This window comes from Panthera onca, chromosome A3 (genome assembly GCF_046562875.1).
Source record: "Panthera onca isolate mPanOnc1 chromosome A3, mPanOnc1 haplotype 2, whole genome shotgun sequence".
NCBI lineage: Eukaryota > Metazoa > Chordata > Mammalia > Carnivora > Felidae > Panthera > Panthera onca.
In genome coordinates, this window is record NC_138341.1 from 77631888 (window position 1) to 77656486 (window position 24599).

The 24599-nt window shown below is 42.6% G+C and overlaps 2 long non-coding RNA genes, 1 other non-coding gene and 1 pseudogene across 4 annotated transcripts in view; 1 reads left to right on the forward strand and 3 right to left on the reverse strand.

Annotated features, from left to right (window-relative positions):
• LOC132662410 (uncharacterized) overlaps positions 1 to 9935 on the reverse strand; it is a 99599-nt gene extending 89664 nt beyond the window's left edge. The window contains exons 1-2 of the long non-coding RNA XR_009602583.3: positions 9635 to 9935; positions 8297 to 8513 (exon numbers count right to left, since the gene is read on the reverse strand). This is a non-coding gene — a long non-coding RNA (uncharacterized LOC132662410). The remainder of the gene's footprint in view (positions 1 to 8296; positions 8514 to 9634) is intronic.
• An 89-nt stretch (positions 9936 to 10024) lies between these two features.
• Positions 10025 to 23860, forward strand: LOC132662402 (uncharacterized). Of its 2 annotated transcripts, none has more exons than XR_013554621.2 (4): positions 10025 to 10229; positions 15159 to 15293; positions 19168 to 19367; positions 23187 to 23860. It is a non-coding gene; the product is annotated as an uncharacterized LOC132662402 (long non-coding RNA). The 2 variants fall into 2 exon arrangements; XR_013554622.2 differs by having other exon boundaries at positions 10030 to 10229; positions 19223 to 19367.
• Positions 10379 to 10471, reverse strand: TRNAI-UAU (transfer RNA isoleucine (anticodon UAU)). The gene is given in 2 exon segments: positions 10379 to 10414; positions 10434 to 10471. It is a non-coding gene; the product is annotated as a tRNA-Ile (tRNA).
• Positions 17355 to 17777, reverse strand: LOC132662393 (small ribosomal subunit protein eS26 pseudogene; annotated as a pseudogene).
• Positions 23861 to 24599: the final 739 nt, after the last annotated feature.

Sequence of the window (24599 nt, forward strand, 5' to 3'; positions counted from 1 at the left end):
AAAACAAAGCAATTTCAGTCTTACTTAAATCTCTTAGCAGGTTCATCTATTCATTTTTTTTCCTCTTTTTCCTTTTTCTCTTTTACAGTTCTTTTCTTTTTCTTGAATACAGAAAAAGAAAAAAACTCATTTTTATTTTCAATTTTTATTAAAAATATGTCTTTAATTTTTATTACTATATTTTTTACTTTTGTGTAAATTTTTTCAAATTCTACTTTACTTCCATCATTTTATTTTAGTCTACTTCAGTGTACTCACTTTTTCAAATTTTCAAACAATTTCCTTTTTTCTTTTTTTTTCTCTTTTTCATTTCTTTTCTTTTTCTTGAATGTGGAAAGAGAAAAACTTCAGTTTTACTTTCAATTTCTTTTAAAAATATTTTTATCTAATTTTTATTACTATATTTTTTGCTTTTATGTAAATTTTTTCAAATTCTATCTTACTCCCATCATTTTATTTCAGTCTACTACAGTGTATTCACTTTTTCAAATTTTCAAACGATTTCTTTTTTGTCTTTTCTTTTTTCTTTTTTTATCTTTTTTCTCTTTTTCATTTCTTTTCTTTTTTCTTAAATACAGAAAATGAAAAAATTCATATTTCTTTTTAATTTTTATTAAAAATATTTTTCCATAATTTTCTTCTACTATATTCTCTACTCTTGTGTATTTTAGTCTACTTTAGTGTATTCATTTTTTCAAATTCTCAAACGATTTCCTTTTTTTTCTCTCCTCCCCCCCTTTTTTTTGTTTGTTTGTTTCTCTAATCTGTCAAACCACTTTCTACACCCAGACCAAAACACACCTAGGATCTAGCATCATCTATTCAATTTTTGTGTGTGTATGTTTTTAATTTTTAATTTTAATTTTTTTTATTTTAATTTTTTTAATTTCAATTTTTCTACCTCATTAATTCCTTTTCTCCCTTCAAAATGACAAAACGAAGGAATTCACCCCAAAAGAAAGAGCACGAAGAAACGACAGCCAGGGATTTAACCAACACAGACACAAACAAGATGTCTGAACCAGAATTTAGAATCACGATAGTAAGAATACTAGCTGGAGTCAAAAATAGATTAGAATCCCCTTCTGCAGATATAAAAGAAGTAAAAACTAGCCAGAATTAAAAATGCTATAACTGAGCTGCAATCACGGATGGATGCAGTGGCAGCAAGGATGGATGAGGCAGAACAGAGAATCAGTGCTATAGAAGACAAACTTATAGAGAATAACGAAGCAGAAAAAAAGAGGGAGATTAAGGCAAAAGAGCATGATTTAAGAGTTGGAGAAATCAGTGACTCATTAAAAAGGAACAACATCAGAAGCACAGGGGTCCCAGAGGAGGAAGAGAGAGAAATAGGGGTAGAAGGGTTATGTGAGCAAATCATAGCGGAAAACTTTCCTAACTGGGGAAAGACACAGACATCAAAATCCAGGAAGCACAGAGGACTCCCATTAGATTCAACAAAAACCGACCATCAACAAGGCATATCATAGTCAAATTCACAAAATACTCAGGCAAGGAGAGAATCATGAAAGCAGCAAGGGAAAAAAAGTCCCTAACCTACAAGGGAAGACAGATCAGGTTTGCAGCAGACCTATCCAGAGAAACTTGGCAGGCCAGAAAGGAGTGGCGGGATATATTCAGTGTGCTGAATCAGAAAAATGTGCAGCCAAGAATTCTTTATCCAGCAAGGCTGTCATTCAAAATAGAAGGAGAGATAAAAAAGTTTCCCAGACAAACAACAATTAAAGGAGTTTGTCACCACTAAACCAGCCCTGCAAGAAATTTTAAGGGGGACTCTCTGAGGGGAGAAAAGATGAAAAAAAAAAAAAAAAAAAAAAAATATATATATATATATAAATAGATACCAAAAGCAACAAAAGATTAGAAAGGACCAGAGAACACCACCAGAAACTCCAACTCTACAAGCATTATAATGGCAATAAATTCATATCTTTTAGTACTCACTCTAAACGTCAATGGATTCAATGTTCCAATCAAAAGACATAGGGTAACAGAATGGATAAGAAAACAAGACCCATCTATATGCTGTCTACAAGAGACCCACTTTAGACCTAAAGACACCTACAGATTGGAAATAAGGGGATGGAGAACCATCTATCATGCTAATGGTCAACAAAAGAAAGCCAGAGTAGCCATACTTATATCAGACAATCTAGACTTTAAAATAAAGACTGTATCAAGAGATGCAGAAGGGCATTATATCATAATCAAGGGGTCTATAGACCAAGAAGACATAACAATTGTAAACATTTATGCACTAAATGTGGAAACACCCAAATATATAAATCAATTAATCACAAACATAAAGAAACTCATCGATAGTAATACCATAATAGTAGGAGACTTCAACACCCCACTCACAGCAATGGACAGATCATCTGATCAAAAAATCAACAAGGAAACAATGGCTTTGAATGACACATTGGACCAGATGGACTTAACAGATATATTCAGAATATTTCATCCTTAAGCAGCAGAATATACATTCTTCGCCAGTGCACATGGAACGTTCTCCAGAATAGACCATATACTGGGACAGAAATCAGCGCTAAGTAAGTACAAAAAGATCGAGATCATACCGTGCATATTTTCAGACCACAATGCTATGAAACTCGAAATCAACCACAAGAAAAAATTTGGAAAGGTAACAAATACTTGGAGACTGAAGAACATCCTACTAAAGAATGAATGGGCTAACCAAGCAGTTAAAGAAGAAATTAAAAAGTATATGGAAGTCAATGAAAATGATAGCACCACAACCCAAAACCTCTGGGATGCAGCTAAGGCGGTCATAAGAGTAAAGTATACAGCAATCCAGGCCTTCCTAAAGAAGGAAGAAAGATCTCAAATACACAACGTAACCTTATGCCTTAAGGAGCTGGAAAAAGAACAGCAAATAAAACCCAAAACCAGCAGAAGACAGGAAATAATAAAGATTAGAGCAGAAATTAATGCTATCGAAACCAAGAAACAGTAGAACAGATCAATGAAACCAGACAGTTTGATCAAGAAGAAAAAGGAAAGGACCCAAATAAGTAAAATCAAGAATGAAAGAGGAGAAATCACAACCAACACAACAGAAATAAAAACAATAATAAGAAAATATTATGAGCAATTATATGCCAATAAAATGGGCAATATGGAAGAAATGACAAATCCCTAGAAACATATACACTACCAAAAACTGAAACAGCAAGAAATAGAAAATTTGAACAGACCCATAACCAGTAAGGAAATCGAATTAGTAATTAAAAATCTGCCAAAAAAAACAAGAGTCCAGGGCCAGATGGCTTTCCAGGGGAATTCTACCAAACATTTAAGGAAGAGTTAACACCTATTCTCTTGAAACTGTTCCAAAAAATAGAAATGGAAGGAAAACTTCCAAACTCTTTCTATGAAGCCAGCATTACCCTGATTCCAAAACCAGACAGACACCCCACTAAAAAGGAGAACTATGGACTAATTTCCCTGATGAACATGGATGCAAAAATCCTCAACAAGATATTAGCCAACCAGATCCAATACATTAAAAAAATTATTCACCATGACCAAGTGGGATTTATACCTGGGATGCAGGGCTGGTTCGATATCCGCAAAATGATTAACGTGATTCATCACATCAATAAAAGAAAGGACAAGAACCATATGATCCTCTCAATATATGCAGAGAAAGCATTTGACAAAAGACAGTGTCCTTTCTTGATAAAAACCCTCAAGAAAGTAGGGATAGAAGGAGCATGCCTCGAGATGATAAAAGCCATATACGAGCGACCCAACACTAATATCATCCTCAATGGAAAAAAACTGAGAGCTTTCCCCCTAAGGTCAGGAACAAGACAGGGATGTCCACTCTTGCCACTGTTATTCAATATAGTATTGGAAGTCTTAGCCTCTGCAATCAGACAACACAAAGAAATAAAAGACATCCAAATTGGCCAGGAGAAGGTCAAACTTTCACTCTTCACAGATGACATGATACTCTACATGGAAAACCCAAAAGATTCCACCAAAAAACTGCTAGAACTGATTCATGAATTCAGCAAAGTAGCAGGATATAAAATCAATGCATAGAAATCAGTTGCATTCCTATACACCAACAATGAAGTGACAGAAAGAGAAATCAAGGAATGGATCCCATTTACAGTTGCACCAAAAACCATAAAATACCTAGGAATAAATCTAACCAAAGAGGTGAAAAATCTATACACTGAAAACTATAGAAAGCTGATGAAAGAAATTGAAGAAGACACAAAGAAATGGAAAAAGATTCCATGCTCCTGGATAGGAAGAACAAATATTGTTAAAATGTCAATACTACCCAAAGCAATCTACATATTCAACGTGACCCCTATCAAAGTAACACCAGCGTTCTTCACAGAACTAGAACTAGAACTAGAACTAGAACTAGAACTAGAACAAATAATCCTAAAATTTGTATGGAACCAGAAAAGACCCCGAATAGCCAAAGCAATCTTGAAAAAGAAAACCAAAGCAGGAGACATCACAATCCCAGACTTCAAGCTATACTACAAAGCTGTAATCATCAACACAGTATGGTACTGGCACAAGAACAGACACTCAGATCAATGGAATAGAATAGAGAACCCAGAAATGGACCTACAAACGTATGGCCAACTAATCTTTGACAAAGCAGGAAAGAATATCCAATGGAAAAAAGACAGTCTCTTCAGCAAGTGGTGCTGGGAAAACGGGACAGCGACATGCAGAAGAATGAACCTGGACCACTTTCTTATACCATACACAACAATAAACTCCAAGTGGATGAAAGACCTCAATGTAAGACAGAAAGCCATCAAAATCCTCGAGGAGAAAGCAGGCAAAAACCTCTTTGATCTTGGCCACAGCAATTTCTTACTCAACATGTCTCCGGAGGCAAGGGAAACAAAAGCAAAAATGAACTACTGGGACCTCATCAAAATAAAAAAGCTTCTGCACAGCAAAGGAAACAATCAGCAAAACTAAAAGGCAACTGACAGAATGGGAGAAGATATTTGCAAACATCTCAGATAAAGGGTTAGTATCCAAAATCTATAAAGAACTTATCAAACTCAACACCCAAAAACAAAATCCAGTGAAAAAATGGGCAAAAGACATGAATAGACACCTCTCCAAAGAAGACATCCAGATGGCCGACCAACACATGAAAAAATGCTCAACATCACTCATCATCAGGGAAATGCAAATCAAAACCACAATGAGATACCACCTCACACCTGTCAGAATGGCTAACATTAACAACTCAGGCAACAACAGACGTTGGCGAGGATGTGGAGAAAGAGGATCTCTTTTGTATTGTTGGTGGCAATGCAAGCTGGTGCAGCCACTCTGGAAAACAGTATGGAGGTTTCTCAAAAAACTAAAAATAGAACTACCCTACGACCCAGCAATTGCTCTACCAGGCATTTATCCAAGGGATACAGGTGTGCTGTTTCGAAGGGACACATGCACCCCCATGTTTATAGCAGCACAATCAACAATAGCCAAAGTATGGAAAGAGCCCAAATGTCCATCGATGGATGAATGGATAAAGGAGATGTGGTATATATATACAATGGAGTATTACTCGCCAATCAAAAAGAATGAAATCTTGCCCTTTGCAACTATGTGGATGGAACTGGAGGGTATTATGCTAAGTGAAATTAGTCAGTCAGAGAAAGACAAAAATCATATGACTTCACTCATATGAGGATTTTAAGAGACAAAATAGATGACCATAAGGGAAGGGAAACAAAAATAATATAAAAACAGGGAGGGGGACAAAAGACACTCATAAATATGGAGAACAAACTGAGGGTTACTGGAGGGGTTGTGGGAGGGCGAATGGGCATTAAATGGGTAAGGGGCATAAGGAATCTACTGAAATCGTTGCTTCACTATATACTAATTAATTTGGATGTAAATTTAAAAAAATAAAATATAAAGTTAAACTATAAAAAAAAAAAGAAAAGAAAAGAAAAAGAAAAAGAACCAAACAATATTATCCAGGCTTTTCTAAAGTGAATTGTGCTTCAGGAAACCCTAATAGTCAACAGGAAAAAAAGGGGAGGGGCTTAGAATCACAGTCACAAATACAGAAGGAATAATAGAATTAGAACATCACTAGTATGTAATCCTTAATAAATAATAAATCTAGACAAAGAGCATCCATGGCTGCTGAAACCATTATGTTAGAGGCTGATGCGGAATTTAATAATGGATGAATTAGGTTGACTACATCTGAAGTCATCAATAAAATTAACATCATGAAATGTGGAATATTATGTACTTTCTCTTGTGATGCAATAGTACATAGGACCACCTATAACATATTTTTGCAAAAAAACTGTATCTGAATATTATCAAGCTTCTAGAGCTAATTATCAGGAAGGATCAAAGGACTTGTTGAAGGATGCCTTGAGGTTGCAATTAGCCAAGATCTGTGGGAAATTCTATAGATCAACAAATAAATATCATAAATGGGAGTAGGGAGAGAGAGAATTGGTATAAATTAAGAGAAATTTAAGAGATACGTTAGTCAAATGCAAAGTGGTGGACTTTGTTTGGATCTTGATTCAAGCAAATCAATTGCAAAAATACCAGAGATATGTGTGGAAATTTGAACAATGACTATGTATTAGGTAATGCAGGAGATTTATTATTATTAATCTTATAAGGTGTAACAATGATACTGTGGTTATCCTTTTTTTAAAGAGTAGTTAGCTGTTGGGTATTCGTACTGAAGTGTTCACAAGTTAAATTAAATCATATCTGGGATTTCCTTTAAAATATTCCAGTGACCACAGTACAGGGGTAGAGGAATGCTGTGGAAATGCATAGAGTAAACAGTGCTGACAAGCCTTAGAAGTAATATGGGTGGATACATGGGGTGGGAGGGTAAATACAGTATCTCCCCTACTTTATTATATTCCATAATAAAGAACTGGGGTTGTGTTCTGTTGAATTTTACATAGGCTGTATCCATACAGATCCCAGCCCTGGGGCCAGTTCTGACTTACTGAGAGTTCAGCAGGAGGATTCCCTCCCTGATCTACACAGAGACCACAGGTTCAGTGTCTGCAGGGTGCAGAGGAGAGAAAGGAGCCAGGGGTTAAGAAAACAGTAAAGCAAGCAGGTGAAAGCAGGCACCCACCTGTGTGCTGAGGATTCACGGAGAGTGGGGGGACCCTGGCGAACAGAAGACCACATGTCCAATCCAAAGGGGGCAGCCAATGTTGCCATGTGGGAACAGGGGCACCAGATGGCCAACTTTCCTGATTTTTCATTAGAAAACTGAAATCTGAGCATTTCAGTAAAATCTCCCAACATGAAGGCAAACAATTAAAAATCGTTTCAATGCTTGGCCACTCAGTGCTAGAAAGCTGAACAAATTCTGTCAGGAGGCTAGATTTGTTCCATGGACTGCTGTTTTGTGATCTCTGACACCACACCATGTAATGCATTATACAGTGCTGTGATGCATTAATAATTGTTGACATCTTTAGCAGTTGGGTCACATGCTGGGACAACTGGGGTCGCATACATCTGAAATACCCAGACCTTTTACATGCAAACAGCTGTCAAGCCAGACATCCCCCATACTGAACTCTGAACTGAACATAGGCATACAATTATCTCTGTCAAATTGCATATTGTCATTTGTCAGAAACATTTGTCTCTGGATTGTCTCTACTTGTCCTCCAAATTCTATGGAATTTTTACTCCCTTCCAGCTTTGTGTTGCTCACAATAAGCCTGTCTTCATCCAAAGTAACTACAAAGTCAATGTCAGCCAGGGATGTGTCGGGCTCTTCTGCTCAAGATCACCTATAACTTCACCTACCTTCCAAGTTTGTCCATCTCGTATTTACACATCTTCCTCCTTAAAGCCACCCTACATCACACACAGGCCTAATCCACCAATCTTGCGGCGTTAATCGTGTCACCTCCTCCCATCTGTATGGTACTATATGGTTTTTAAGGCATTTTCCCAAAATATCCTGACTTGATCTTTGTCACCTATCACAGGCTTTAAAAATCCAATCAATGTCACATTAAGATGTTGCATTACAAATCTGCCAGTAGTCTATTTGTTTGTTTATAACCCACTACTAATTTCCTAGCAGGGGATTTCTAGACTAAATAGAGAAAAGGCAACTAATTTCACTTCCTTCCTTCACACCTCACCATTTAACCAGAAAAAGAGCTCCCCAAAGCACCACCATTCCCACAATAGCTAACAGAGACAGAAACAATATTTAAGAGAAAATTCTAACCTTGAGAGTTGACAGAAAGTAGAATGGGTTGCTTGTGAAGAAAAGGCATTTTGATACCAGAAGTTTTCAACTAGGAGCTGGGGTTCTGTAGAAGGGATTCCAACATGGATGGGAAGTTGTGCGGAATGATCTTACATTCAGTTATTTCTGTCCATGTGAGGAACCTGTTCCATGCTCAGCTCTCAGAAGTATCTGACCAGTTCTTGCAGTGAGTAACCTGTGACATCAGAAACACACTTGGCAAGTCTGATCATTTTTATGCTTTGCGTATTTTACAACCAATTCCCTTTTTGAAAAAAAGGGTTTTCAGCAAGTTTTCTTTTAAAAATCTCAACCTTTCCACTGTCGTTCAAAAACGAAGAGAATCCATACAACGGAATATTATTCAGCTATAAAAAGAAATCAAGTAGTGATACAGGGTAGAACATGGATGAATCTTGAAAACATTACACTAACTGAAAGAAACCAGTCACAAAAGACTTCATGTTCTATGATTCCATTCATATGAAGGTTCGCAATAGGAAAATGTATACAGATAGAAGGTAGATTAAGTGGTTGCTTACGGCTGAAGTGAGGAGCCAGCGGTGATAGGTAAAGGATGTGGGGTATCTTACTGAGGTGCTGAAAATGTTCTAAAATTGACCATAGTGATGGTTGCACAATTCGGTGAATACACCAAAATCCATTGAAACGTACACTTTAAAACGGTATATGAACTACTTCTTAAAACTGTTTTCTTTTAAACTTAAACAAACTTTCTTCTTATAATTATTAATGGACAGATGCTTGTCTCCAGGCCTGGGCTAGATTTCTCACCATCTGCCATAGATGAACCTGTAAGCAGAAGGCTCTCGGTGGGTGAGAGCCTGGCCTCAGGTTAGATGAGGAGGGCAGACATTCTCGCATTTCAGTGGGCATGAGTCTCTCCATCCTCAATCTGTAGCAGAGGAGATGGACAAGAACTCCACCTTCCACCCACTTTCTCTGAGCCTTCTAGGTCTTGACTCTCAACGCTCCAGGTAGTATTTCTTGCCTCTCAACGCTCCAGGTAGTATTTCTATCCCAGGATTTAACTATATGCTGTCCATAAAAACAGCAGAAACCACTCTTTCGGAAGAACGCGTTTGGGACGACTCTCAAGCCGACTAAACTTGTTCTCTGCTCTGCCCACACCTCCTGGGGATGTGGGGCACCCACCCACCCCTTGGCAAAGCAGTCCCCACGCTTCAGAGGAGTGCTGCCTACAAAAACAAAAACACAGATTTCCTGCCCCCTCCCCCCACCCCTCAGGAGGACTTCTGAACCTGGCATTTGTGGCATGCATGAAAGGACACCCACCACTCGGACATCTCTAGAAGACATCTGCTCTGCGGTCCGCCAGCAAATTGCACCACTGCAGACTGGCACCGGAGACAGGAGGCACAAAATGGGGAGAGGGAAACGCCCAGTGCACATATCCCAAACTCTGCACGTCCGCCCAGGGAGGCCTGTGCCTGGAGAGGGGAAAAGGGCCCCCAGTCTCGGAGTGTCTGCAGCTAGGAGAGAAGGGAGGGACTGCTCCAGTTCCGCCCTGCTCTTGAGCCCTGGACCCAACTCCCGGGAGCAGTCGCCCTGCTAGCGACCCGCGACCCAAGGCGCGCGGAGCCACGCCCCACTCTGCCCCAGGCGAGGGGCAGCAGACGGGAAGCCGGACCTCCTCCCGGCGCCAGGAGCTCGGGCACGCCCAGTAGATTTTTGACCTCGAAGTACAGGCGGGGCCCCACCACCCGTGCGGCGCCCCTGGATCTTCAGTCCACAACGCCGCTACTGTGGCCGGGGAGTAGATGCAGTTAAAGAAAAGGCCTAGGAAGAGAAGTAGAAGGAAGCAGTGTGCAGACGTCCGGGTTCGAGTGGCTGGACGGTGCGTGGGGGCAACAAGTAGCTTGCACAGCGGGTAAGAAGCGTCAGTGCGAGCTGCTTCCTGCCTGCGGCGGAGCGACCAGCGCACGCAGGCAGAGACGGCAACTGAGAATGCTAAAGAGAGGCTAACTTCTTCCTTTGGGCAAGGAGATAAAAGGGGGGTGAGAGTATCCAAAAGGGTCGTGCTCCAGGTGAGGCTCGAACTCACAACCTCGGCATTGCTCTGCATGTACTGCTGTATAAGTACCGCGCGCTAACCGATTGCGCCACTGGAGCTCCGCTTAGCCGGCCTCGCGATGGCTCTATCAGGGTTCACCCGGGCTGGGTGCGGGCTTCAACGGAGCATGCGCACTGGTGGCTCGCGGCTCGGCGGGAGTGGGTCCGGGCCCCGAACCGCCCCCCTGCAGCTGCGGGCCCCGCGGCCCTAGGCGGAGTGAGCGGGGACTTCTGCGAGGGTCTCCCCCCGGAATGGAGGGCCGGTCGGCTGGGCAGTGACGGGCAGGCCAGTGGGCCGTTGAAATGAGCTCAGCCTGCCTCGCTGGGCAGCGCGGGAGGAGGAGCCCCGGCGTTACGTTCGGCGTCCTCCGGGAGTTTCGCCTCCGGGAGCGGGCCCCGCGAGGAGCCGGGCTTGCGGCCGGCGGGTGGACCTCGGTGCGGTGGTGACGCGGGCCGAGGGGTGGGGCGGAGCCGGGCGGCCTCGGCTCGTCGGCCGCAAGTTCCTGGTGGCCGCCCCCCGCCCCTCGTGACCAATTAGCGGGAGGCGGTGGCCCGGACTCCCCGCGCCGCCCTGGAAGTCAGCGGGGGCTGTCCGGTCAGGCAGCGCCGAGGCTGGGGCTGAACCGAGGGTGGCCTCCGCCGGCGGGGACTCCAGGACCCGAGAGGGCGGGGACTTCAGCATTAGAGTGTGGTCTGCCCGGGAGTTTTTCCGCGACCCCTTGTGCATCCTGCGCGCAGGCACAAGGCGTGTCCCCAAAACTGTTTCAAGCCACAGGCATTCCGGGGATACGATAGCCTGAGCCTTCGAGAGGGTGCAGGCTAAGCCCCGCGTGTTTTGTTGGGCCACAACACATTTGTTTAATTTTAAAACTAGTTTCTAATATTTAAAATCAAGAGGTCTCATACAAATATCTGCATATCCGTTTCTTTTTTAAAAACCAAACAGTGTAACACTGTACCTAGAGCCGAATTATAACTAAGCACTTTGTCTTCGTGGACCCCTTTCTCCATTAAAAAAAAATTTTAATAATATTTTACTACTGCAAAATAAAGACAAATATAATCCAGGCTGGATTTATTGTTACATCATGATTATTGTATTTATTTTTTCTTCTGATTTAAAAAGAATTTAAAATGTAAACATTTTTGCGGGCAAAAGGTACTGTGCCTATTGAATCTAATTGTTAATTCCACCAGTAACCTGCATCGCCCTGGGGGGTTAGCTGCAACCACCTCCACAATATACCACCCCCCGCCCCCCGCCCCCCCCCCCCCCCCCGTGTCTTCCTCCAGGGTTGCCTCTCTAGATTATCTCCTGGGTCTCTGTTGGCTTGTTGGTCACCCCGTTTGGTTGACCAGAACCAGAAGAGCAAACAACAACACTATAATAATAGACTGGGGGAACCGGTATGAACAAGTGATGGATGGGAGGCAGAATAGAGATCCGGTATGTAGACACTTTGATGGTGACTTGCCCACAGTAACAGGTTGTGGTAGGGTGACAGTGTCAAGCAGTAGAATTGTAAAAAGCCTTGAAATTCAAGCAGAATTTATTAGAATAAGGAGACAGTAAAAGTTTCTGTGTAAGGCAGAGGCCTCCCAAAGGTGATGTTTACAGGAAGCTCAATACCATGTGCCTACCCAGAGAAAAGAGGTGAGACTCTCCAAATCATTTTGAACTGTAAGAGACACACATCCAGAGCAAGAGCTCAGAAAGGGGGATGGTTAATACCCTTGCAACATCCCACCAGGCACCAGGCAGGTAGTGGGATGCAGAGCTGTTTACAACATTGGCCAGGAGCATGCCTGGCCAAGTCCAGGGTACCTCGAGGGCAGTGGAGAGAGAGACTTTGAAATAAATAAGTTGGAACAGGCTGTTAAGGTAATTGCATGGTTTCCTTGAGGTGGGAATAACTTTAAGTTTTAAAATTCTATTTTATTTTATTTTTTAATTTATTTAAGTAATCTCTACACCCAACACAGGGCTTGAACTCACCACCTGGAGATTAAGAGCTACACACTCCACCCACTGAGCCAGCTGGGCACCCCTAGATTTTTAAATTTTAAATTGAAAGAGATGGGGCACCTGGGTGGATCAGTCTGTTAAGCATCCAACTTTGGCTCAGGTCATGATCTCTCAGTTCGTGAGTTTGAGCCCCACATCAGGCTTTGACCTGACAGATCAGAGCCGGAAGCCTGATTCAGATACTGTGTCTCTTTCTCTCTCTGACCCTGCCCCGCTCCTTCTCTGTCTCTCAAAAATAAACGTTAAAAAAATTTTTAATAAATTGAAAGGGGTTAATTTCCATAGTATCTTCTCAAATGCAGTAGCATTAGCCCGGTCTTCCTCCCTCCAAGTCCCTCAGAAGAGCCCACCTGGTAAACTCTGGGCAGCCAAGTTGGCCCTGGTGGGCCATAGATCCATTCCTCCATCGTGGATCTACTCTTTCATTGGTTCAGCAGATTTTGGCTGATCCTGGTTGCATGGGAACTAAAATAGCTTAGCTCCCAAGGTAACCGGGGCTCTAAAGGAAGGACCTAGTAAGGGCAGTGCTGAACCTGGAGGGGGCAGTGTCAGAACCTCTGCTACCCAAGAGATTGTTACAACAAGGCAAGGTCTCTTGGGACCTTCAAATCACTTAAACTCATACAGACTGACTCTGAAGAGCAATGAATTAAGAGTCTGAGCTCTGACCCTCACTGGCTGAGTGATCTTAAGTAAATCTCTTACCCTTTCTGGGCCTTAATTTCCTCACCTATAGTCTGAGACATCTAGACCAGATGAGAGCTTTCTAGCCTATTTTGACTGGAGAAGTCTTTTCACCATGTGTATACTTGCCAACACCTTGAGATTATTAAATCATTTAATAATTTTTGTGATGTGTAAAGTTCTTTTTAGAATAAAATTTATTTTGGACAAATGTATAACTTTAGAATAATCTCAAGCAATGTCTATAATATAAAGACTAGTCTTAACCTATTTCCATTTACTACGTAATTATATAAATTATGTAAATATTAGTTTCAGGCACCCAATATAGTGATTCAACACTTCCATACATCACCCAGTGCTCATCACAACAAGTGCACTCCTAAATCCCCATCACCTGTTTTAATTCCTCTGGTAACCATCAGTTTGTTCTCTGTAGTTATGAGTCTGCTTTGTGGTTTGCCTCTCTTTCTCCCTTTGCTTGTTTGTTTTGTTTCTTAAGTTCCACATATGAGTGAAATTATATGGTATTTGTCTTTCTCTGACTTATTTCCCTTAGCATAATACTCTCTAACTCCATCCATGTCGCTGCAAATGGCAATATTTCATTCTTTTTCATGGCTGAGTAATATCCTGGGGCGCGCGCGCGCGCGCGCGCGTGTGTGTGTGTGTGTGTGCGCGCGCACACACACAACATCTTCTTTATCCATTCATTAGTCAATAGACACTTGGGCTGTTTCCATAATTTGGCTATTGTAGATAATGTTGCTATGAGCATCGGAGTGCATGTGTCCCTTTGAATTGGTATCTTTGTATTCTTTGGGTAAATACCTAGGAGTGCAATTGCCAGATCATAAGGTAGTTCTATTTTTAACTTTTTGAGCAACCTTCATACTGTTTTCCAGAGTGGCTGCACCAGTTTGCATTCCCACCAACAGTGCTTTTAACAAATAACTTTCAAAAGAACATTTATAAGCGCGCCTGGGTGGCTCAGTCCATAGAGCATCCATGTCTTGATTTCAGCTCAGATCATGATCCCAGGTTTGTGGTATCGAGCCCACACTGGGCTCTGTGCTGAGCATGGAGCTTGCTGAAGATTCTTTCTCTCTCCCTCTCCCATGCTCTCCATCTCTAAAATAAACGTAATAAATAAATAAATAAATAAACAAATATTTATCATTTGATATTGGGACAAATGTATATTAAAATGTATGAAATTTAATAACTCATTGTAGCATCAAAAATAGGCAAAAAACTGCTTTTCTAAATGCATGTTTGGAATTTATGCTTTTTGCACTTAAAAAAACTGGTTTATTTTTATTACTTTCTTGTTTTCATGTCTAAACGATGAGATAAAACAGAAGGGTTCAGGCTGCAATATACAAGCACCATTTTTAGTGGGTCTGGCTCATGTTTATTCCTACTAATGAAAGGCTGTATTGGATCTAATGGTCACTCTATTTCCTCTTTTTTGGCTTTGGTTTTTGATATCAGGATGAGCCAGATAAACATTTTGGTCAGCTGAATCCAATTTGCATGTCTGGTGAACAAAGATCATCTTGAGTCACATTGTAGAATTTTCATGTTAATGTTCTTCATTTACTTTCTTTCAGCGAACTTCACATTTTACGTTTTTAGCCAGTGTTCCATAATGACAATATATTAAGCAGTATATGACTACAAGAAGTTGCCATGGAGTCATCAAAACCCATAGAGGATCCACCAGAGTGGCTGAGTCATATGCACACACACCTGGTGTTCGGATGCTGCTGCAGGGTGCTGGTCAGCATGCATTGGGAGGCTCCCAAAGTGATCCCATTTTCATGGGGCAAGAGGTTGTATGAAGAATTCTTTTTTTCAGACTACAAGTTTGAAAGATGCCACTGCCACCTATAAGTGCAGACCTCAAGTGTGGACCATCTTGACTGCCTTTCTGAACCTCTGGGATCACGCAGCATCTGAGATCCCCTCCTGTGCTAACTAGTCCATGATCCTCCCCAGCACCACCTGGGGAAATGACCCTTTATTTTACCTTAGGAGGAGAAAGGCCCAAGGCCCAAACTCGAGGGAAGCATGAGGCAGACTGAACCGGTTACATGCAGCAGTGGAGCATGATAATTTGGGGAAACACAGATCCCTTCATTCTGGATTGAAGCTGAAATGAAAGACATGGTAAGAGCCCATCAGATGAGAGGAAACTCAGAGACTGCTCACACCCATTGTTGGTAAAAGTGTGGGAAATGGACACTTGTTTTGTTTTGTTTTGTTTTGTTTTGAAGACAGTTGGGTAGGATCTATCAAATGCATGTATCCTTTGACCCAGTGCTTCTGCTTCTAAGAATCTGCCCTATAGAGACACTCGTATATGGGAATAAGTATTTCATCAACTCTAAGATGCCCTAAACTGGAAAATATACTGTTGTTTTATGTACCATTAAGAAAGGAGGAGCTCCTGGGTGGCTCAGTTGGTTGACCGTTGGACTTCGGCTCAGGTGACAATCTCACAGCTGGTGAGGTCCAGCCCCACATAGGGCTCCACGCTAACAGTGCAGCGCCTGCTTGGGATTCTCTCTCTCTCCTCTCTCTCTCTCTCTCTCTCTGCCCCTCCTCCAGTCGTGCTTTCTCTCTGTCTCAAAATAAATAAACTTAAAAAAAAGAAAGAAAAAATCCTGCCATTTAAACTATGATGCTGTACTTTCATATTACTTAGACTTTTTATTATATACTTATTAAAAGAGCTCTTTTAGACAGACTCAGACGTACTTTTTTTTTAATCATATATTAGTCTTGAGAACTGCTACTGCTCTCTGCCCAGCTTTTCCGCCTCTTGGTTCCTCCCACTTACAGACCAGCCAATGCTTGGGGGGGGGGGGGGAAAGGCTCTCAGGGTGTCACACTCACCTCAGTGTACTTCTCTTCTCCCTGAAGTCATGGCCCCTCAATACCTGGACTGCCTCAGTAGCTCTTCATTGCCTTCAAGCAGATGTGTGTGTGTGCGTGTGTGTGTGTGTGTGTGTGTGTGTGTGTGTGTGTATTGTACCTCTGCCACTATCTGTGGGAGTAGCTTAATAGAAAACGACACTTCAAGAGGTAGCACGAATTCATCCTCCAAACAGGGACATTTCTGAGAGCAAGAGGGTCACTGCCAATAATACTGGGTCAGGGGGGCATCTAGGTGGCTCAGCCAGCTTGAGCATCTGGCTTCTGCTCAGGTCATGATCCCACAGTTTGTGAGCTCAAGCTCCGCATCTGGCTCTGTGCTCACAGCCCAGAACCTGCTTCAGATTCTGTGTCTCCCTCTCTCTCTGCCCCTCCCCTGCTCACACTCGGGGTCTCTCTCTCTCAAAAATAAATTTTAAAAAAACATTAAAAAGATAATAATACTGGATCAATGAGCATGACATGTGACTGTCATGGACAGCCAGAACACACGGCCACCCTAATCCTAGTCCCCTTTGTACTGCTGTAAATACATAAATCATAAATAAGAAAGATTCCTTATTAACTTTTTTTAAATTTGAGAACACAGATGGGGGGTGTGCCTGTTATTAACTAAGTGCTTCTCTGCCCCAAATACGCCTTTCTCGCCCTGCTCTGCGATCCTGTTAGCCAGTGCTGCCTTAGACCTTGTCAGTGAGTGGACAGTGTTTTTCTTCTGGCTCCTCAAGCACACAGCTGGGTGGTTTCTCAGTGAGATTTTGCTGTCCCCCAACACACTCCTGCCTGTCAACCCTAGCCTGCTGCACCTCAGCAAATTTCTCTGCCGTCCAGTAGGCCACTACCATGAGTCTCAGGCCACTACCATGAGTCTCAGCTTTGGCGGGAGGAAGGGCCCCTTCCAAGTTCCTTCCTTCCATGGGTTTTCTTTTTTTTTTAAATTTTTTTTTTTCAACGTTTTTTATTTATTTTTGGGACAGAGAGAGACAGAGCATGAACGGGGGAGGGTCAGAGAGAGAGGGAGACACAGAATCGGAAACAGGCTCCAGGCTCCGAGCCATCAGCCCAGAGCCTGACGCGGGGCTCGAACTCACGGACCGCGAGATCGTGACCTGGCTGAAGTCGGACGCTTAACCGACTGCGCCACCCAGGCGCCCCATTCCATGGGTTTTCTACATCATCTCTGGAGGTGGTGGCTCTCCCTCTATCCCTATTCCTGTATTCATTAAATCTCCATTTACCCCCCTCAGTGGTTATTCCCTGTCTACTGGTTAACAATTTTTTTTTTTTTTGCTATTTATAAAGTATAATCTCTGTTTGATTTTATTTTTCCAGAGAACAGTTTTTCTTCAATCCTTAAGGACTTAGCTCTTTACATGGGCTTTGGTGGAGGTCATGGGGCAGCACTGGCAGGTCTAAATCAGGGCGGTGGTGTTCGGTCCTTCTGTGCTTCACGAGAGTGATTCCTGACTACCTTGCTGTGAATGTCACAACTCACACAGTAACGTAGTTTCACATACAGCTTGGGAAGCACATAGGCGTCGAAGACACTCGCTTCAGAAAGTCCCTAACCGCGGTGGCCTCTACTATGTTCCAGATAACGAACTTCTTAATGGCCTTGTCCTTGGGCACGCAACGGGCACAGTTGGTACAGCGAATAGGCTGCACGTGGCCAAGGCCTTTTTTGGCACGACCATTGTTCCTTCTTTTCTTGGTCATCTTGGAAAAGAGGACCTGAGAGAGCAACAATTTTTTATACTGAATTCTCTCTGTTCAAATTCCTGGTGTGGTTTCTGGATCCAGGCTCATACAGGATGCATTTGTTATTTCTTTCACTTGTCATTTGAAAACAAAATATTTCAAAGGATACGGAGAATACGTGTTGGGTTGGAAAAAATAACACACTTCTACAGTGCTTACCATGTGCCAGGCACTGTTCTGAGAACTTTACACCTTATTAACTGTGGTCATTCCCGTGCCAGTATTATGAAGTAAGTAGCATTATATTTTCCTTTTACAGATGAGGACACTGATGCACGGTGAGGTCACCTAAGTAAATAGGAGAGACCGGATTCAAATGCAGATTGTGTGATTTGAGAATCCATGCCCTTGACACTATAGAGTAGGGTGCTCAAAAGGCCACTGGAGTAGGAGGGCCATGACAGTGCCTGGCATTTAGAACGGGGCCTCTCAAGAATCACCCTCAAGAAGGCACTTCTCAGGACTCACAGAGCCCCTGCGTGATGGTGGCTAAGGGTCCTAATTTGACATATAGGAAAGATCAGATAGAACTAGGGCCGCTAGAGAGATGAAAACTGGGGCCCAGGGGTGCTGGGGCCCCTGGCTGCCCCAAACCCTCCTGCTGAGAAGATGGGTGGTTCTCCTGTCAGTTCTGTCAACAGTTGAACCCAAACATACTGGACCAGGTATGTGAGGGCAGTCTCTAAGGAGACTAAGCACAGATGATGATGGTGTCTTCCCTTTGAGAGGAGGAAGGGAGAGTCTTAACAGAGGCAGCCACAGAACTCTGGGGTTGCAGTTCCTCTCTGGGCTATCCTTAGGTCAAAGTGTTGGGGCCTGTAGGAAAGCTTACCCTGTGAGGCTGAAGAAAGACAAGGAAGTGGAGGAAAACAATCTTCACTTATATGTCTGTTCAGCCAGGAACTGCCTGGCTTCAAAATTCCTTTACATGTATACACTGTGAAAAATAACGGGAAACTTCACTAAAATGCAGTGTGGAGGTTCCGGCAGGGGGAGCTCTCCTACACCACTACGCAGCCGTCAATTGCAGACCCAAGAGGAAGACGCGAGTTGACGGGGCTAGTGGATACCACTCCACTACTCCAGCCAAAGGACGGTGCTTTCCTCGTCCCCGGGGCAACAGCTCAGCCAATGAGAAGCCACCATACTTGGAACTCCCAGTTTACCCCAATGGACTTTTAGTTTCTAACAGCCTTGCCAACTGACCCCTTTTCTCCTTAAAAAAGCGTACCTCTCCTCTCTTCCCCGGACTTGCCTGTGGTTTTGGTGCAACTTCTTTGTCCCGGATTACAGTTCTCTTTAATTACTGAATAAGCTCGTAAAATAACTGGCAGTTTTAATTTTTAAGGTTAATATTACTTGGTGATCAGCTCGTAAAATAACTGGCAGTTTTAATTTTTAAGGTTAATATTACTTGGTGATCAGAGGTGGCATCCAGAGAAGACCCTCACCCCCACCCCAGGGCTCCCGGGGCTGGTGAGCAAATAGGTGCGGTACCCACGGAAATGTTGCAGCTCACTGCTTTCTCGCCTTCTCTGGGGTTGGAGGGTAAGTGTTTTGGTTTGGGGCGGGGGGGGGGGGGTTGTTTGTTTTGTTTTGTTTTTTAATCTTTGGGAGTACAGTTTGGCCTTTGGTTGGATTCCTTTTCGGCATCAAACTGTTCCCTTTGGAGCTGTGCCAGCTCGAACTGTGTTGGCCTTTGTTCCTACTCCCCTTGGGACCGAACTGGTGAAGTGGGAACTGTGCCTGTTGGAACTGCCATAGCCTTGGGTCCTAATCCTGTTTGTAACTGGACTGGTCCTTCAGACACTGCTAGCTAGCCCCTGTCTGATTCCTTCTGGAACCAGGCTGTTCCTGAAAAACTTGTAAGAAATGGGATTCCAGTCATCAAAATGCTTTGAGGGCACCCCCCTTACTGGGAATCCAGCCGGTTTTATGTTTAAAAACTATGCACACTCTGCATGCACACTTACAGATTAATGGACTGACTTAACCAGAAGTGATTTAAAACTTCAATGGCCTATATTATAGGGAACTTTTGATCTCCCCAAACTTTAACTTTCTCAAAGCTGAATTGGACAACCATGGTTCTAAAATCGACAAAACTGAATAGGACTGAATAGGATTCCTGTTTTAATTGGTATTTTGACGCTTCCAAATGCTATCAGGAATCTAAAATCCCTCTCTCCTGACATTTTGGTATCTTTCATCTGACCATGTCAAATGTTCCCATTTAAACTTACCTAGCATCATGGTTTATGATTTTAAAAAAACAAAACAAAAAACCCTCTGGTCCTTATGTCTAGAGGCACTTTGAATCTTTCATGCCAGATACTGCCTGCAGCAGGATCAAGAAGGTTTTATGGAAAATTGGGATAGTCTCCATGACCACAGCTAAATAAATAAGAAACAACCTACCTTGTGGGTTTTGAAAAGTTTAAAAATAATAATAAAATAAAATAGCCTCCAAGATACAATTTATAAACCAAATGAGGCAAACAAACAAAAAGAAAAAAAGGGGCTTCTGAGACCTCTTCTGCCCCTCCCCCATCTTTCTTGCCTACAGACACAAGGCAGTTTACCTTTGTGCTCATCTCCTCCCTCCTAATCAGCTGGGAAAAACTACAGTCCAGATTGGGAATGAATCCCTCTCTGTCCTTACTGACACCAGACCTACACTCTGTGCTTAACTCCACTGCTCTAAAGCAGCCCGTGCCTCAGAGCACTAAAAAGCAGCTCAAATACTGGGGGTTCTCTGATAAACCTCAACAGATTCTCATCTCTGAACCCATTCCCTTTTGCCGAGGTCCTTTGAGAGATCCACACCCTTTTCTCCTGGGTTCCTCAGCGCCTATTCATTTATTGGGCTGAGCTTTCGTAGAAGAATATCATGCCAGGGGCGCCTGGGTGGCTCAGTCGGTTGAGCATCTGACTTTGGCTCAGGTCATGATCTCACAGTTTGTGGGTTTGAGCCCCGCATCGGGCTCTGTGCTGACAGCTCAGAGCCTGGAGCCTGCTTTGGATTCTGTGTCTCCCTCTGTCTCTGCCCGTGCCCCTGCCCCGCTCACACTCTGTCTCTCTCAAAAATAAACATATATATATATATATATATATATATATATATATATATATATATATATATATTATGATAATAATAAAAGAATATCATGCCAGAATTTCTTTCTCCCAAAAGAGAAAAATAATTCTAGAATTTGACAGTGGTAACAAAATTAGCGAACAAAAGGAAATGAATGACCTTTCGGCATCTTTTCTATGCTCTGTCTCTGATGGCACTATAGCTGAGTCTGAGGACAGTAATCATTTGTTCCTTTTGGATCAGCTACCACCCTCTTTGTGGGCAAAATCATCTACTGATATTGGCAGAATCCACAGTGCACCTCACATCAAGATTCAAATAGGTCCCTCGAAACCACTCTCTAGAATTAATCAATACCCTGTAAATAAGGAAGCCCTTCAGAGCAGCAAGTCCACAATAGAGGGTTATAAGACTTGGGGCCTGATTATCCCCCGTACTAGTCCCTGTAACAACTCTATTTTACCATGAGAAAACCCAACAGCCAAGGATGGATGTTTGCCCATGACCTCCAAGCAATAAGTAACATTGTTATCCCTTGGCATCCAGTTCCCCATCCTCATCCACTACTGACATCCATTCCCACTGAAAGCAAATTTTTCACTATCATTGTCCTATACAGTGCATCTTAGTATCACTGTTGATAAGGACATCCGATATCTTTGCCTTCATTTGAGGAGAATGGCAATATACCTGGACAGTAATGGCCCAGGGTTACACAGAGATTCCTTCCCATTTCTCACAAAACTTAAAGGCTGATTCGGATGATAGAACATTTTTTTCCAGGCTCTAATTTGTTTCAATATGCTCATGACCTGCTTCTCTGCTCGCCTTCTCAAACCTCTTCACCAGAAGAGTTAAAACTCTTGTTAAAACTCTTGGCTTTAAAGGGACATAGAGTGTCCAAAGAAAAATTGCAGTTTGTTCAAACTCAGGTTCAGTTATTTAGGACACCTGATCTCAGAACAAGGACTAGATTTGGGTCCAGGTAGATTCCAAGGCTTCCTGAATTTCCCCAAACCTAAAACTAAGCAATTTCTTGAACTGGCTGGCTGTTATCACAATTGGATTCCAAGTTTCTCTCATATGGCTCAGCCTTTATGTGCTTTACTAAAAAACAACATCCCTATCCCTGTTATTTGGAAAGAGGGGGATGACATAGCCTTTGGGACTTTAAAGGTCTAGCAAAACTCCCTGCCCTTGGAATCCTAATTATCAACTTCCCTTTTTCCTCTTTGTATGCGAAAGGGAACGAACTGCCCTTGGAGTGCTCACCCAAAAGCACAGGGACCATCACCGCCCTGTGAGGATTATAGCCAACAACTTGACTGGATATCCTCTATGGATCCCTTGCCTGAGAGCCATTCCTGCCACTGCCCTTTTAGTTAAGGCCACTGCAGAAATAGTCACGGGGTCCCCTTTAACCATCCTTGTGCCACCAAACTCCAGGGAATAGACTCTTGGATCTTTGTGACACATGTAAAGAAAGCACCAAACCCTAGCTCGACCTGCACACCCACCATCTGGTGACCTGAAAGTAAAGATTTCTCAGAATTGAAACAGACAACATCTGGACAGATGGCTTTCTCAAGATGTCTGGACCAGGCCTATACACCTTTTCACACTGTTGCTTCTATCCTGTTGTGGAAAGAAAATGCCCTTTGTCTGCATTTCCCAATGTCTTGCAAAAGGAGGAAACCTTTGATTATGAGCTTTTCATAAACAGCCACATAATAATCCTGTGAGCATTTCTGAAGGGTTAGAAGATTCAGAATTCATGATAGTCTTTTATCTGAACTATTAACTGACTCTGGATTCTTACCCCAATTCATGGTTTCTGAATTTACAACTTTACAGACTACTGCTGAATAACACATATGGTTCTAAACAGTTCTTTTGAAGTAACAGTGTTATTTTCCCTTAATCTACCTTTGAAGTTTTGCTATTCTTGCAAAAAAGTTCATCAGCTGTTGCTTTGTGTTTATACATTATGCTGTATCTTCCCAAATGTGCTCTGTTTTTTCATTCAGTGCACTCCCACAGTATTTCATTATTTTGCCTCATAGTCACTTTAAGAGGGGACCTCCAGGAGGTATACATGACTTCGGGTTTGCCTTCATAGGGGAAACCTTAACTTCCCTAAGCCCAGATAAGCGCCAATAAATATTTTCAGTTGGCTACTTTCAGACCTTGGGTCCTGGTTTTAAACCAACGTAGAGTTTGGAATTGTTGTGTTGCTTCTAATTCCATACTTGTCTGTCAATCTTTTGCAGAAAGGAGGTGCCCTTGCAGAAAGGAAGATACAGACTTCCAATGAAAAGTGCCTGAGAGTTTCTTCCTTCTAACCTTCCCTGTTACTCCAGTGTGGCTTAAGTGACTTCCAACTGCTATGCACTTTCCCTCCGACGTTAAGACATGACAACCAGGAAAGGTTCTTCTTGGAGCTGAGAGGAAAAAAAACACTAAATATAAAGAACTTTACTATTGATCAATCATGCTCTCAAGGAAAGATCGAAAGGGTGAAATGTGAGAAATAATAACTGGGAAACCTCACTAAAATGGAGCCCGGAGGTTTCTGCAGGGGGACCTCTCACGCCCTACCACACAAAGTTAACTGTAGACCCAATAGGAAGAGATGGACTTGACCTTATGTGGACTTGACCTTGCATGTAGATACACTCTACTACTCCAGCCAAAGGGAGAGATTTTTTCCTCATCCCCAGGCAACAGGTTAGCCAATGAGAACCCCCCATACTTGGAACACCCAGTTTTCTCCAATGGACTTTTAGTTTATAACAGCCTTCCCCAGTTATGCCTTTTCTCCTTAAAAGAGTCTACCTCTCTCCATCGTTCCCCAGACTTGCCTATGGTTTTGCCTCAGCTTGTTTGTCCCAGATTGTTATTCTCTTTTATTCCTGAATAAAGCCATTTTTGCTGGTAAAATAAACTGGGAGTTTTTATTTTTAAGGTTAACAACACATGGTTTAGCCATTCTATTAATGGACATCTGGGGTTATTTCCTGTTTAAAGCTGTCATAAATAAAGCTGCTAAGAGCATTCTTGTGCACAGGTTTTTGTTTTCATTTCTTTGGGGTAAATACAGGAGTGGAATTGCTGGGTCATAAGGTAGGGTTTTTTGTAAAAATTTTTTATTGTAAAACTTTTTTAATGTTTATTTATTTTTGAGGGAGCGAGAGATTGCAGAAGGGGCAGAGAGAGAGGGAGACAGAATCTGAAGCAGGCTCCAGGCTCCTAGCTGTCAGCACAGAGCCTGACACGGGGCTCGACCTCACTGACTGTGAGATCATGACCTGAGCCAAAGTTGGATGCTCAACCAACTGAGCTACCCAGGCGCCCCAATTGTAAACATTTTTTTAGTTTTATTTATCTTGGGAGAGAGCATAAGCAGTGAAGGGGCAGAGAGAGAGAATCCCAAGCAGGCTCTGCACTGTTAGCACAGAGCCTGATGTGGGCTTGAACTCACAAACTGCGAGATCATGACCTGAACCAAAACCAAGAGTCAGACACTCAACCGACTGAGCCACCCAGGCACCCAAGATAAATAAATAAAACTTAAAAAAGACACTCTGACCTCAGAGGACACAACAGCTTCTGGTGTTGGTATCTCTGATGAGGTCACTTTAAAGCTGATTCTGCAAGATCCAGGAAACTGCCAAACCCTAGGT